Genomic DNA, 13,877 nt, shown 5'->3' with positions numbered 1-13,877 from the left:
CGAGGAGTCGCCTCTACTCGTCACTGCGTGAGATGTCGCCCGCCTTTCCGCTAAGGACAGAATCTTATCGCAAGTGCTTGACTGGATGGCCAGGGGATGGCCATCGGGACCGTTCTCACTGGACTTCCAACCCTACTCTACGAGGAGACTTGAACTGTCCACCCAATCTGGCTGCCTGCCTGGGTAGTAATTCCTCCTCCCCTGAGACAATCCTTGTTACAACAATTACATCGGGGGCACCCGGGGATGGTGCGCATGAAGGCCCTGGGCCGTTGTTACCTGTGGTGGCCACATCTTGATCACGACATTACTGACTGGGTCTCTACATGTTCGCAATGTCAGGGAAGCATGTCTATGCTGGCCAGGGAACAGCCTCGGGAGTGGGAGGATCCTGGGGGGCCCTGGTCTCATTTGCATATAGATCTGGCGGGACCCTTACAGGGACAGTCATTCTCGGTGGTAGCCGACACATTCTCTAAGTGGGTTGAGGTGGTACCAATGCGTTCCACCACTTCTGATGCAGTCATTAGTGCTCTATGGAAAATGCTTGTTACCCATGGGTTGCCTGATATGATGGTGTCTGACAATGGGGCCCAGATTTACATCCACAGAGTTCGAGGGATTTCTGGCACACCGGGGGATACGGCACTGTTTAATATCGCCATTCCACCCAGCCAGCAATGGATTTGTTGAACGCGCCGTGAGGTCGGCAAAAGAGGCCCTAAAGAAGATGAGTCAGGGGAGTTGGCAGGATCGGGTGAAGGAATACTTAATGGCTCAGCATACGATACTTTGTCAGTTAACTAATAAGAGCCCTGCTGAGCTCTTGATGGGCCGTAAAATCCGCACATCGTTAGACCGGTTACACCCATCCTACTGTCTGAGCAAACCGGTGGATTCCCACAGTAGGTACTGGCCATTCCAAGTTGGAGACCTGGTTTATGCCAGGAATTATGGGGGGCAACCGTTGTGGTTGGCCGGAAAGGTCATGGGGATAGTAGGCCCCTGTTCATACCAAATTGAGGTAGACCAGGGGCGGGTTTGGAAGCGCCATAAAGACCAACTGCGGTCTAGGAGGATGTTAGCGCCCCGTCCAGACAGTAGGGAGTACCCATGCATACGACCATACAACCCGAATACTGACATCTCCCCCCCACCAACCCCGGCAAAGATGTCCCCGTCAGACATACCTATAGAGCCTGTACCGGAGTCTGTTGAATGGCCAGAGGAAGCCAAGGCTGGGAGCACTGAATACCAGGCAGACGCTCCGATTGAGACTGCTAATTCAAAACCGCCGCCAGACGAGCCAGGAGGGGTGGAGCCCAGGTGATCCAGGCGGGTCCGACGGAGTCCAGCATATTTAAGTGACTACGTATGCATATAGCGGGCGCATACGTGAGCTGGGTGGGAAGGAGTGTTGCATACTAAGTTACGCCGCCAGTGGCCCCTAGTGGCCGGGCCTGCTTGCTATTATAATTCTGATTGGTTGATACGTTGACAGCTCGGGGGTATAAAAGGAGCTGTCAAAGTGCGGGAGTTTTTGCTGTGTTACTTATGTACTGTTAGTTAATAAAGGTTGCGTTAACTTCGATGTAGCCTCAGGATGTGTGTCAGATCCAGAATGTATTATGATCCATTTCAAGAAACTCAGTTTTGCTACAATTCTTCTCAGCCCCAAGGAGCTTGAGAAATCTCTCTCTGTCTCTCTCTCTGTCTCTGTCTCTCTCTCTTTCATTCTCTCTCTCCCTCTCCCTCTCTTTTTCTTTTTTTTCTCTCTCTCCTTCTCTCTCCCTCTCCCTCTCTCTTTTTCTCTGTCTCTTTCTTTGTCTCTCTCCCCCTCTCCCTTTCTCTCCTTCTCTCTCTCTGTCTCTCTCCCTCTCTCTCTCCTTCTCTCTTTCTCTCTCTCTCTCCTTCTCTCTCCCTCTCCCCCTTTCTCTCTTTCATTCTTTCTCTCTTTCTCTTTTTTCTCTCTCCCTCTCTTTCTCTCTCTCTCCTTTCTCCCCCTTTCTCTCTCTTTCATTCTCTTTCTCTCTGTGTCTGTCTCTCTCCCCTCTCCCTTTCTCTCTCTCCTTCTCTCCTTCTCTCTCTCTCCTTCTCGCTCTCCCTCTCTCTCCCTCTCTCTTTCTCTCCCTCTCCTTTCTCCCCCTTTCTCTCTCTTTCATTCTCTTTCTCTCTTTTCTTCTTTCTCCCCCTTTCTCCTCTCTCTCCCCCTTTTTCTCTTTCATTCTTTCTCTCTTTTTCTCTTTCTTTGTCTCTCTCCCTCTCTTTCTCTCTCTCCTTTCTCTCTTTCATTCTCTTTCTCTCTCTCTCTCTCTCTCTCTGTCTCTCCCTCTCTCCCTTTCTCTCTCCCTCCCTCTCTCTCCCTTTCTTTGTCTCTCTCCTTCTCCTTCTCTCCTTCTCTCTCCCTCTTTCTGTCTCTCTCTCTCTTTCTGTCTCTCTTTTTCTCTTTCATTGTTTCTCTTTCTTTTTCTTTATCTCTTTCTTTCTTTCTCTCTCTCTATTTCTCTCTCTCCCCCTTTCTTTCTCTGTCCCTCTCTCTTTCCTTCTCTCCCTCTCTCTCCCTCTCTTCTCTCTCTCCCTCTCTTTCTCTCTCTCTCTCTCTCTCTGTGTGTATCTTGTGGAGGTGGTGAAAGTGAAAAATGGGCCGCTTTTGCCTGTTTTTTGCCTTTTTTCACTCCCCCCCACCTCCACAAGCATTCTGCAGGCTAAAACTAGGCAAAAATGGCTCATTTTTTGGCCAAAACCGGGCCATTTTTGCCTGTTTTTTTGCCTCTTCTAACCCCCCCCCTTACCTCCACAAGCATTCTGCAGGCTAAAATTGTTGAGCTTACCTTTTGATTCCAGCCCACAGGTCTCCCGAAGGCAAGTCTTGCGCTCTGCTGAAGGGTGGGTGGGGTGATGTGGGCAGGGCAACCTCGTGGTGCTCCGTGGGCTGGATTAATTGGTTCAATGGGCCGCATGCGGCCCACGGGCCATAGTTTGAGAACCCATGCTCTAGAAGCACCAAAGAACTGTAAAGAAAAAAATCCTCCAATGATATAAAAATAATATAATTATTGAGTAATTAAAAATTATCAGGCTAAAAAGAAAACCAAAAACATTCTCTTTGTTAGAATAGTTCTGCCTAAAATGTGACTTTTAGCTAGATTGGATTATTGAATTCTCTTTTATTTTTGTCCCTCAGTAGCTTCAACTATTTCAAAGACTCAGGAATTGCAGAGAATGCTATGCAGCTTGGATGGGATTTTACTAAACTCTCTGTCCTCATTATATTTCTGCTACTATATAGCCCAGGTTAAAAGATTACAAATTATCCCTCCCTTATTTCTCTCCAATAGGAAGAATTTTGTGGGATCAACCCAACAATGCCTCTAAAAAAATTATAATAGGTCTGAGAAATGCTGATGAATTGATAACTTTGAATTAAAGATTTACCTTGTGGGACATTAAATGACTATGCCCAGCATGATAGTGTCTACATATGGTTTAGGATTAATTATTGTTATAAAGTTGGATGATGCTGTCTAACTGATGAAATATTTCAGAGGCAAAAGGAACTGGATTAAAAAAAAAACCGTTTCCTTTCTGACTGTGTCAGGATTGAGTTGGAATGGCCTATAAAACACTGAGGGGGGGGGACCGCAAGAATGCACTATCTTTACATTTCTGGTCCCCCCTCCCCCCCCCCAAAAAAAAACATTTTCCTTGAACAGGCTTACATTTTGAATAATGGCTTTAAAAAAAAGTAAATAAAAGCTTTAAGACATTCAGCACTTTAACTTTCAAATATTTAAAATCTCAATTGGGTATCCTAATTGTTCTGGTGGTAACCAAGAAACCAACACATGACTAGAACTAGTAGGTGCCCCTTGTGCGTGTCAGGCCTTCTGTAATTGAATCAGGTCCATAGTTTCCATGATGGCCATGAACCCCTAAGCTTTTCCAGATTCAAGATAACCCAGGTGCAGGTTAAAGTCACAAAGAACTAAAAGTCTTGAATATTTCAAGGCCAACCTGGCAGTGAAATCAGGCAGTTTAGGCAGAAATGTTGCTGCACAAGGAGCAGAGCTGGTCTTTGCCCTTCAAGACAGTTGTGCTAGCTTCTGAAACCTTAAATGAATAAGGGATATTCCTCACTTGCATCTATGTTCACCTTACAGACATTCCCTGACAGCACTGTTTCACTGCTCTTGACACTGCTTTCATCTTACCCTGAACTCATGTGTAAGACAGTTTTATGTGGTCCTTAGCTGTAAAGTAAAAAAGTTTTCCCCTTGAGCAACTAATGGCTGTTTCATGATGTTACATTTTAATTCACTTCACCACAGTGGTGAAATCTAAAATTTGTTACTACCGGTTCTGTGGGCGTGGCTTGGTGGTGGTGGGGTAATGTGACTGGGTGGGCGTGGCCAATTTTTTTGTTTTACTTTTAAAACCATTTTTTACATGTAAAACCATGTAAAAAATGCTTTCAAAAGGCTCTGACGATCCCAGCTGAGTTGCCGATCAGGCAACTCAGCTGGGATCGTCAGAGTTTGGATCGTCAGAGCCATTTAAAAGCAGTTTTTTCTTTTAAATGGCTCTGACGATCCAAACTGAGTTGCCTGATTAGCAGGCAACTCAGCTGGGATCATCAGAGCTTGGATCGTCAGAGCTTGGCTCGTCAGAGGCATTTAAAAGAAAAAAGCCTCTGATGATCACGCGGCTCAGCTGGGCTTGGGGGGCGGGGGCAGGGATTTTTGCTACCGGTTCTCCGAACTGCCCACCACCATCGCTACCTACTTGCCCGAGCTGGTCCGAACCGGGAGCATTTCACCCCTGCTTCACCACCTATGAATTTGGTGAGTAAATCAGGTGACCTACAGTGGAGCAGATTCAAATCACTTCAGATGCTGCAGGGACATCCTGCTGATCTTCAGATAATGTCCTCCACTATCATTCACTTTTTCTCCTCATCTCATAGAAAGTGCCAGTTGTGGAAAAAGCCATACTCTCCTGAAAGCCAGAAACCATAGTTGTTTGTGGGGGGGGGACCTTACCCCATGGTTATTCAGTAGCCTTCAAAAGTAGTCCAATATTGAGAGAAATGTGCTCTCTTGAATGATTTTCTTTTTACAAATTACTACAAGTCTACATACCATCTATTTTGGAGACTACCTGAAATACGTGTTTTTCAGAGAGTGTAATTACTTGTTCTATGAACAAGGATTACACCTTTCCATATCTCCACAGGTTTGTTCAGTGGGCTTGAAAGAGTGATCAGCCTGCAAACTCCTTAGTGGAAAATCTAGCTATCTTTCAAAACTTGTGAAACAGGTGCTTAGATGACTCTTCTTTTATTTTGCCATGCCATGCTTTGCCATGAAAACAGATAAGATTTAATCACGCCATCTATCAAAACTTGACATCTCCTATCACTGCCCATTCTTACATCACTGTTTTGTTTCCTTGAACATTTGAGGAAGTAATGCTGAAGCCTTTATTCAATTAGTTTGCTTAACATGTCTTGCTCAGTTGAAATAAGGATACCAGCATTCACCTGCAAATTGGAACAGAAGTAATAGTGCAGACCAGGGATTGGCAATGGGTACTGTATATATTGTTTTATGGAATAGTTTCCAATCTCTTCAAGCATATATGGGTTACACTTTTAATTGACCAAACGGAAAGGCCTAAGAGATAAGATAGTTTGTATATGAACCTGTCAACAAATTACAATCTTTGTCATACACCCCAAAATGGAAAAAACCAGTATCCTTCTTGTCCTCTGAGACAGCACACCTCTTACAAATTGCGCACAAAAATGAGATTTGTTTACCTGTACTTCAAATCATGCTTAGGTAGGCAGTGAAAACATTTTAACACTGCTGTGGTTTTTTTATTTATTCATTTTTGGTTTTGAGTTGAACATTTTTAATTCTTATTGTCTTGGTTTCAAAATTACATACTTGGGTGATTTCATAAACCTTGGGCTGGTGCGATACTTAAGGGCAACAGAACTAAATGGAGAAAATTGTTATAAATATAAAGGAATTTATTTAGCATAGTTCTTACAACTTCATCTAGCAAGCTGCAATCTCATATTGTTATACTTTGGGTGTGTGGGGTTGGGGTAGTAAATGCCAACGAGAGTAGAGCATTCATAAATAAGTTACATAGCACTTAATTTTTCAAATATGTGGCATGTATTTACACACATCTACAAAAAAAGGTGGATATCTGCTACAATTGCTGTTTTAATATCTAGAATCTGATGTACAGAAGGATTACACCTTTCAATGCCAAATAACAGCAAGGGCAAAGAAATGACACTTACATCTTGCATTTGAATCTCTGCTGGAGAACAAATGCTTAACTGACTGAACTTTGTTCCGAAACTCAGGAAGGCAGTTTTTAAACCACCTCTTTTCTCCTCCAATCCTGAATCCTTTCAGGAAACAGCTCACCAGAAGGTAGATTTTTTTTTCTAAAAAAAAGGATGCCAATGTAATTGTGATATTGTCATTCCTCCAGGTTGCCAAAAATTAAGCCACCTTTGACCCTTGTGCTTCTTAAAGCTTCATAAATAGCCCCAGCAAAGAACTGTTCAGTACCGTTTGACCCAACTTAGAGACTCCTGCCTCTTGAACTGGTTGCTCTGAGCTTCAGCCATGAAGGCTTTTCTCCTCCTTGTTACCATCTTCTTGTTTTCCCACCAGGCTGTCACAGGTAAGGAGAGAACTAAAATGACTCAGATGGTCTAGAGGAGAAGTATACTTGAGACTAATTTCAAATGCTTTTCACAATGATTCTTCACTTATTTTACTTTTGGTATTGACCACCAGTCAAAGAGCATTAAGAGTATTCAATCTACAAAAGTTAAGAGGGCTGTTCCCACCCTATTTTTCCAACAAGAAATGTCTCAGGGGAATCATATCTACCTGTCTTCTATAATAAGGCCATGCCCTGTCTTAGCAATTTGCCCCTTTTCTTTTAAAAAAAATATCCTTTTTCTTTTTCTCCTATCATATTTGAGAGAGTGTGGGAAATATAATAAATAAGATAAAATAATATATTGAGCCATTAGTACTCCTTTCCCTATTTTGGACCAATTTATTGGTCCTGTCCAATTCTAACTGTTGCTTCTTGACCTGCATACAGGTTTCCAAGGAGATAGGTAACGTGGTCTGGCATTTCTGTCTCTTTAAGAACTTGCCACACTTTTGCAATCCATACAATCAAAGGCGTTAGCATAATCAAGTAGATGGTTTCTCCATAATCCAGTGAATATTATTAATTTGATCTCTAGTTCCTCTGCTCTTCAAAACCCAATTTATACTTCTGGTAAGTGGTTATTTCAAATTTTGTTGAAGATTAGCATATAGGATTTTAGCAGGACCTTGCTAGCTTGTCAAATGAGCACTATTGCATTGTTACTGTAAGTATTCCAAATTTGCTGGAATACTGGAGTGCTGGAGTGCAGCACTTTAACAGAATAATCTTTTAGGATTTTAAATAGCTGAGCCGATATACTGTCTTCTCCACTAGCAGTTTCCATATAGCCATCCATATAGCCTTCCATAGGTGAGAATGGGCTTGAATTTAGTTCATATCACTTCCAAGTACAGCATCAACACCATTATCAACATCTTATTATTATTGGTTTGTTGGACAGTCAACCAAAAGTTGAGACTAGTTTTGGCACTTTTATCTACCTATCAAGTCCTTCCCAATGAATGGGGACAGGCAGATGTTGTTGTTTGATGTTATTAAAGGTTTTGTCACAGGATTTATCCTGTTCCAAGTAAAGCTGCCTTCTACTATTGACTGTTAGGGATTTTGTCAATGCCAACAGTGTTCAAGTATTTTGAATTCTAATATATTGGATTTCTTATTATTATTATTTGTAAAATGAATGTAAATCATGAAACGTCTAATATTTATGAAAATAATAAAATATATTTAGTAATAATAAATAAATACAGATTCTAAAATTCCAATGGTATTTCTCCCTTTTTTATGCAGCAATTGGCCAAAGTGACCCTGCTAACATTGCTTGTTCCCAAAGTGGTGGCTCCTGTAGACCATCATGTCCATTTCCTGCCGAACCATCAGGAGACTGTGCTGGTGGCCTGGTTTGCTGTAAATGGTAAGTCAACATTATATACCTGAATCTCTTATTCTGCTCTAAACAAATTATATACCCGAATCTCTTATTCTGCTCTAAACAAATGCAGCAGCGCAGAATTAAAAACTACAGAAACATAAATCTAGGGGAAAAAAATCATGAAAAATTAAAGGAAAAAGTGAAAAATTATAAAAGTAAAAGAAAGATAAAAAAGAGAAAGAAAAAGAGAAATATTTAAAGAAGTAATTTTTGATCTTCTTTGCAGCAGTATAAATGCAATGGAAACATTTTAAATTTAAATACTACTAAAATCACTTTGGATTTTTCTTTTTCTTAAGATGCATATCTCTCTGATGTAATGGTGTTGAGGAAGTCTTTTAAGAACCTGGTTGTTTTCCCAGGCTTCTGAGTAGGGGGCTCTTCAGCCCTTGTGGACTATGTGTTGTGTACTGCTTAGAATTAGTGTCTCCACATTTATACATACAGTCTCTTTGTTTATTTTATTTTTTTTATTCTCAGTAATATAAACCACCCAGACTTGGTCTCTAACTGGGCAGCCTTATAGCTATACCAATACCTATACCTATACTTTACATCTACATCTGTCAGATGCAAAAGATCAAGGTCACCTGTTAAATTCCCATTAATTGCTCATGCCCATGCACAGGAATTTAATGATTAGTGCTATTTTGGTGCTAAATAAAGATTAACAGAATTTAAGAGTGGTTGGTCTTAGACCACTTGTGGGAACATAATGGCTCCAGGCTGATTCCTGTACAATAGGGGAACAGCTGATGTCATAATAATATGATGCACTTGTTATCGTTTTACATTCTTTTACCCCAACCCATCAGAGAACATCTTCAATAAAAAAAAAACTGTATTGACCTATTGATTCTTTCTACATTCCTGTTGAGCATTATTTTTTATCGTTTGAAATCACTTTGGAGTATTAGGATGAGATTTGTCCATCTTGAGCATTAAGACTTTTTCTCACACTCCCTTCTTTAGTTGCCCTGTGTGTTTTCCCACAGAGTTCTTTTAATATAATCGATCAATGAATGGTTTCTCTCCTTCCCTTCCTTTATGCTTCTAACATGAACTTTTTTTTCAGTCAGCTGCACTATTTCCCATAGTAATGGTAATTCTCTTGAATACCAGAACAAATTCTGAACAAATGCTGCTTCTGGGGATGGGAGTAACGGAACACATAAAGCAGGGCTGTCAAACTCACAGCCCACGGGCCAGATGCGTCACACAGTGGCCACATCCATGCCCAGTTTAGCAAAGGAGGATACGTCACATGATGCTGCCATGATGACACGAGTTTGACATCCCTGCCATAAGTTATATAACAAATGAAAAAATATACAATCAGTTAATAACTCTAGAACAATATACTGATGTGGGCTTTTATAGAACATTGTCTATTAATGTTAGTATTTTCAAAATTGATTTGCTGCTGACTTATGGTTCTCTTTCATTTCTTAATATGCAATTCTTTTTTCTTTTTTGAAAAAAATGCCTATAGGCCTCCCCACAGTCGTCCCACATAAAATATCAGGAAAAGTCTGAATAGTCTGAAGAGTTCTGAAGAAGCTATTGAAACATGGTGGCTGGAAGGTTTGGAAGCAATCTTCCTGAGATACAAATATTTTGATTGAATGTATAATCTGGAAAAAGATAACAGTTTAACATGTTGATCTGTATATTAAACTCTATAATAGCAATTGGTAATTGGTAATTATTATACTCCTTTACTGTATCAAACTGGGATTAAATACTAATTAGAAAAAGTTGACCAAACTGAGATTGACAGTGACATGACAAATGTAAAATTTCCATATGACTAGGTGGAAATCACCTAGAAATTAGTTAGTATTACCTCGAGTACTGCAAGTGCTTCACACTCTTTTTGTTTAACTTTGAGTTGGACACAATATTACAAAATTTGAGATAATAATCAGAAATTTAACTGAACTTTTCAGAAATTACTCTTGAAATAAAAACTGGATCCATTTGCGATGCCACATGGGATACTTTGAAAACACTGCTAAGTCAAAAGTATGGAAGTTTCCATAGGAATCCCTGGGGGATTCTGAGCCTGGTTGATTGCTATCCTAGCCAGTGGTGGTATTCAATTTTTTACTGCACCGGTTCTTTGGGTGTGGCTTAGTGGGCATCTCTTGGTGGGGTGGTGGTCATATGACTGAGTGGGTGTGGCCTAGTCAACATCACTCATGGCAAGGAGAGGTGGCACTACCCCACCAAGCCACACCCACTAAACCACGCCCACAGAACCATTTGAATGCTTTATTTATTTATTTATTAATCCAACTTTTATACCGCCCTTCTCCCGAAGGACTCAGGGCAGTGTACAGCCAATAATAAAAAACATCAATACAAAAGATAAAACAGGTAAAAACTAATTCAATAGTTTGGCCAAATATTAAAAACCCCAAAACTAAAAAACCCATTAAAAATCCTCATGCTGTCAGACCAGCTTGCTGAAACAATAGGGTCTTCAGGGCCCAGCGAGAGGTGCGAAGGTCGGGGATCCTACGAATATCAGGGGACAATTCGTTCCAAAGGGCAGGGGCCCCCACAGAGAAGGCTCTCTCCCTGGGGGTCGCCAGTCAACATAATTTGACCGATGGCACCCTGAGGAGGCCCTCTCTGTGGGAGCGTACCGACTGATGGGAGGCTATCGGTGGCAGCAGACAGTCTTGTAAATATCCAGGTCCTAAGCCATGGAGCGCTTTAAAGGTGGTAACCAACAAGTTGAATCACAACCGGAAGACCACCAGAAGCCAGTGCAGCTCGCGCAGGAGAGGTGTTACGTGGGAGCGATGTGTTGCCCCCATAATCACCCACGCGGCCGCATTCTGGACCAGTTGGAGTCTCCGAGTGCTCTTCAGGGGGAGCCCCATGTAGAGAGCATTACAGTAGTCCAGACGTGACGTGACGAGGGCGTGAGTGACTGTGCGTAGGGCATCCCGGTCCAGAAAGGGACGCAACTGGTAAATCAGGCGAACCTGATAGAAGGCCCCCCTGGCCACAGCTGCCATATAGTCTTCTAAAGACAGCCGCATGTACAGGAGGACACCCAAGTTGCGAGCCCTCTCTGAGGGGGCCAAGATCTCATCCCCAATAGCCAGCAATGGAGCCAGCTGGCTATACCGGGGCGCCAGGAACCACAGCCACTCAGTCTTGGAGGGGTTGAGTCTGAGCCTATTTCTCCCCATCCAGACCTGCATGGCCTCCAGGCATCAGGACATCACATCAAGGGCATAATTGGGGTGGTCCGGAATGAAAATGTACAGCTGCGTATCATCAGCATACTGGTGACACTTCACCCCAAAACCATGGATGATCTCGCCCAGCGGCTTCACATAAATGTTGAGCAGGAGGAGCGACAGGACTGACCCTTGTGGCACCCCACAAGTGAGGCACCTTGAGGTCGACCTCTGCCCCCCTGCCAACACAGACTGCGTATGGTCGGAGAGGAAGGAGGAGAACCATCGCATCACAGTGTCCCCCACCCCTAACCCCCCAGCCGACGCAGCATGATACCATGGTCGATGGTATCAAAAGCCGTTGAGACATCTAAAAGGACCAGGACAGAGGAACATCCCCTGTCCCAAGCCCTCCAAAGATCATCAAACAATGCAACCAATGCCGTTTCCATGCTGTATCCTGTCCTGAAGCCCAACTGGTATGGATCTAGATAGACAGCTTCATCCAGGTATCGGGGAAGTTGTCGTGCCACCACACTCTCAATAACCTTCACCACAAAGCAGAGGTTGGAGGCCGGACGATAGTTTGCTAATATAGCCGGGTCCAGGGAAGGCTTCTTGAGGAGGGGCCTCACCACCGCCTCTTTCAAGGCCTCCCTCAAAGAAGCGTTAATAATCCCTTGAAGCCAGTTTCGTGTAACCTCCCAGGAGGCCAGCACCAGCCAGGAGGGACACGGGTCCAATACACATGTGGCAGCTTTAAGTCGACCCAAAATCCTGTCCACGTCCTCAGGAGCCACAGGGTCAAACTCCTCCCAGAGGAGTCATCGCATCTGAACCTACCCAACTGGAGTCCAGGCCTTACCGAATCTGAGCGATTTTATCATGCAGGTATTGTACAAAATCCTCAGCCCTACCCTGCAAGGGATCCAGCGAGTGTGCACTCCCGAAACACGGTACGTCCCCCTACGCCCGCCATATCTGCCCCTCCCACCCACTGTACTGATTGAATAGCCCTTGACCTCATTACCCAGCACCCCGGCTAGGTTCCCATCACCTCCCTCCCACTTTGAAGGTTCCCCTTCCCCCTGGGTCAAAGTACCTTAAAAGGACAGACTGCGGCAGCTGCCTTCTGAGCAGCTCCCCTGCGAAGGGAGGCAGAAAAGTTTAGCTTCTCTCTGCTGCAGCATTCAACCTGACTCGGTGCAGCAGAGGGAAGCTGAACTTTTCTGCCTCCCTTCATCGCACTGCCACAGTCTGTCCCTTTATGGTCCCCCCCTTCCCTGTGTCGAAGTACCTAACTGTGGCAGCTGCCTCTGAGCACCATCCCTCCGGTGCAGTAGGCCATTTTCCTGGCCAGGTCTGACTCCAGCCACAAGTGGTACCAACACTGGCTGAGAGCGGCAATGGCAAGCAATGGGGTGCATGTCCGCAGCCGGTGCAAACAGGGCGGCGATGGCAGCGATGGTCACAGGACTTGTCATGGGACTTGTCCCATGACCATCACCACCATCACCACCCTGTTCTTTGCGCTGGAGGGACGACGTCACAGTGGAGCTGCTCAGAAGGCAGCCAAAAACTACAAGTGACTGGAGCCTTCCTGCGAAAGATGGCCAAGCCTCGCCGCGGTGTGTCCTTCCCAACCAAGGTGACCAGAATAGAAGGTAGGTGAGCAAGGCAGAGAGCAAGTGGGTGGCTAGAGCCAGGGAATGGTACATTCCCCAACCCGGCTGAGGCAAGTGGTAAGGGGGATGGGGCTCTGGGGCCTCAGGGAATGGCACATCCCTGGGCCCCAGCCTCCAACCCAAGGCAAAAGGCAAGTGGGTGACATATTTACCTTTGACGATCTGAGCAGAGCAGGTGAGGCACAGAGGTGACTGGCAAGGCCAGGCGATTAGCTGGGCTGCGTGGCAAAGGCAACATATATAGGGTGGGGGTGGACAGGGCGAGTGGGTGAGTGGGCAGGCAAAGTGGCAGGTGGGCGGTTGGAACGGGCGGTGCCAGCAGTGAGTGGGTGGGTGGGGGTAGGGGCAGGGCCAGGCAGAGGTGGCATTTAATGGTTCAGCAAACCAGGTCAAATTTCCACTACTGAACCGATCTGAACCAGTTAAATACCACCTCTGATAATAGCCCATTAAATGTTCAGCCTATTCAAAAACATGAAAATAACACTTTAGTTCTCTGATTATATAAAGTTTTGCTTGTTTAGACATTATAGCTGTTGATCCAGGCCCAAATAGGTTTTCCAACATCTCTACCAAATGTATTAGGAATGAAAATTACATATATGATTTTCCCAGTTTTCTCTAGGGAAAAGAGATATTCACCAATGATTTCTTCAGCAAGGTATTGAAAATATTCTAAATGAGAAACCCATATGATTTTATCTATATATATTGTGTTTATGTCTGTGTGTCCATTACAATTATATCCCATCTTTAACTAGGGGCTCAAGGCAGCATATATAGCACTTCCTTTTCCAAATCTTCATAGTAGCAATCCTCTGAGGTAAATTAGATTGAAATATTTCTTTG

The 13,877-nt window shown here is 43.9% G+C and overlaps 1 long non-coding RNA gene across 1 annotated transcript; it reads left to right on the top strand.

The window, feature by feature from the left end:
* The first annotated feature begins 6,589 nt into the window (after positions 1 to 6,589).
* On the top strand, positions 6,590 to 9,837 carry LOC148116948 (uncharacterized). The gene is made up of 3 exons (XR_015733980.1): positions 6,590 to 6,708; positions 8,005 to 8,128; positions 9,639 to 9,837. It is a non-coding gene; the product is annotated as an uncharacterized LOC148116948 (long non-coding RNA).
* Positions 9,838 to 13,877: the final 4,040 nt, after the last annotated feature.

This window comes from Pantherophis guttatus, chromosome 1, assembly GCF_059756535.1.
Source record: "Pantherophis guttatus breed Tessera chromosome 1, ASM5975653v1, whole genome shotgun sequence".
NCBI lineage: Eukaryota > Metazoa > Chordata > Lepidosauria > Squamata > Colubridae > Pantherophis > Pantherophis guttatus.
The sequence above is the reverse complement of the archived record's forward strand: the minus strand, read 5'-3'. Positions and strand labels throughout refer to the sequence as shown.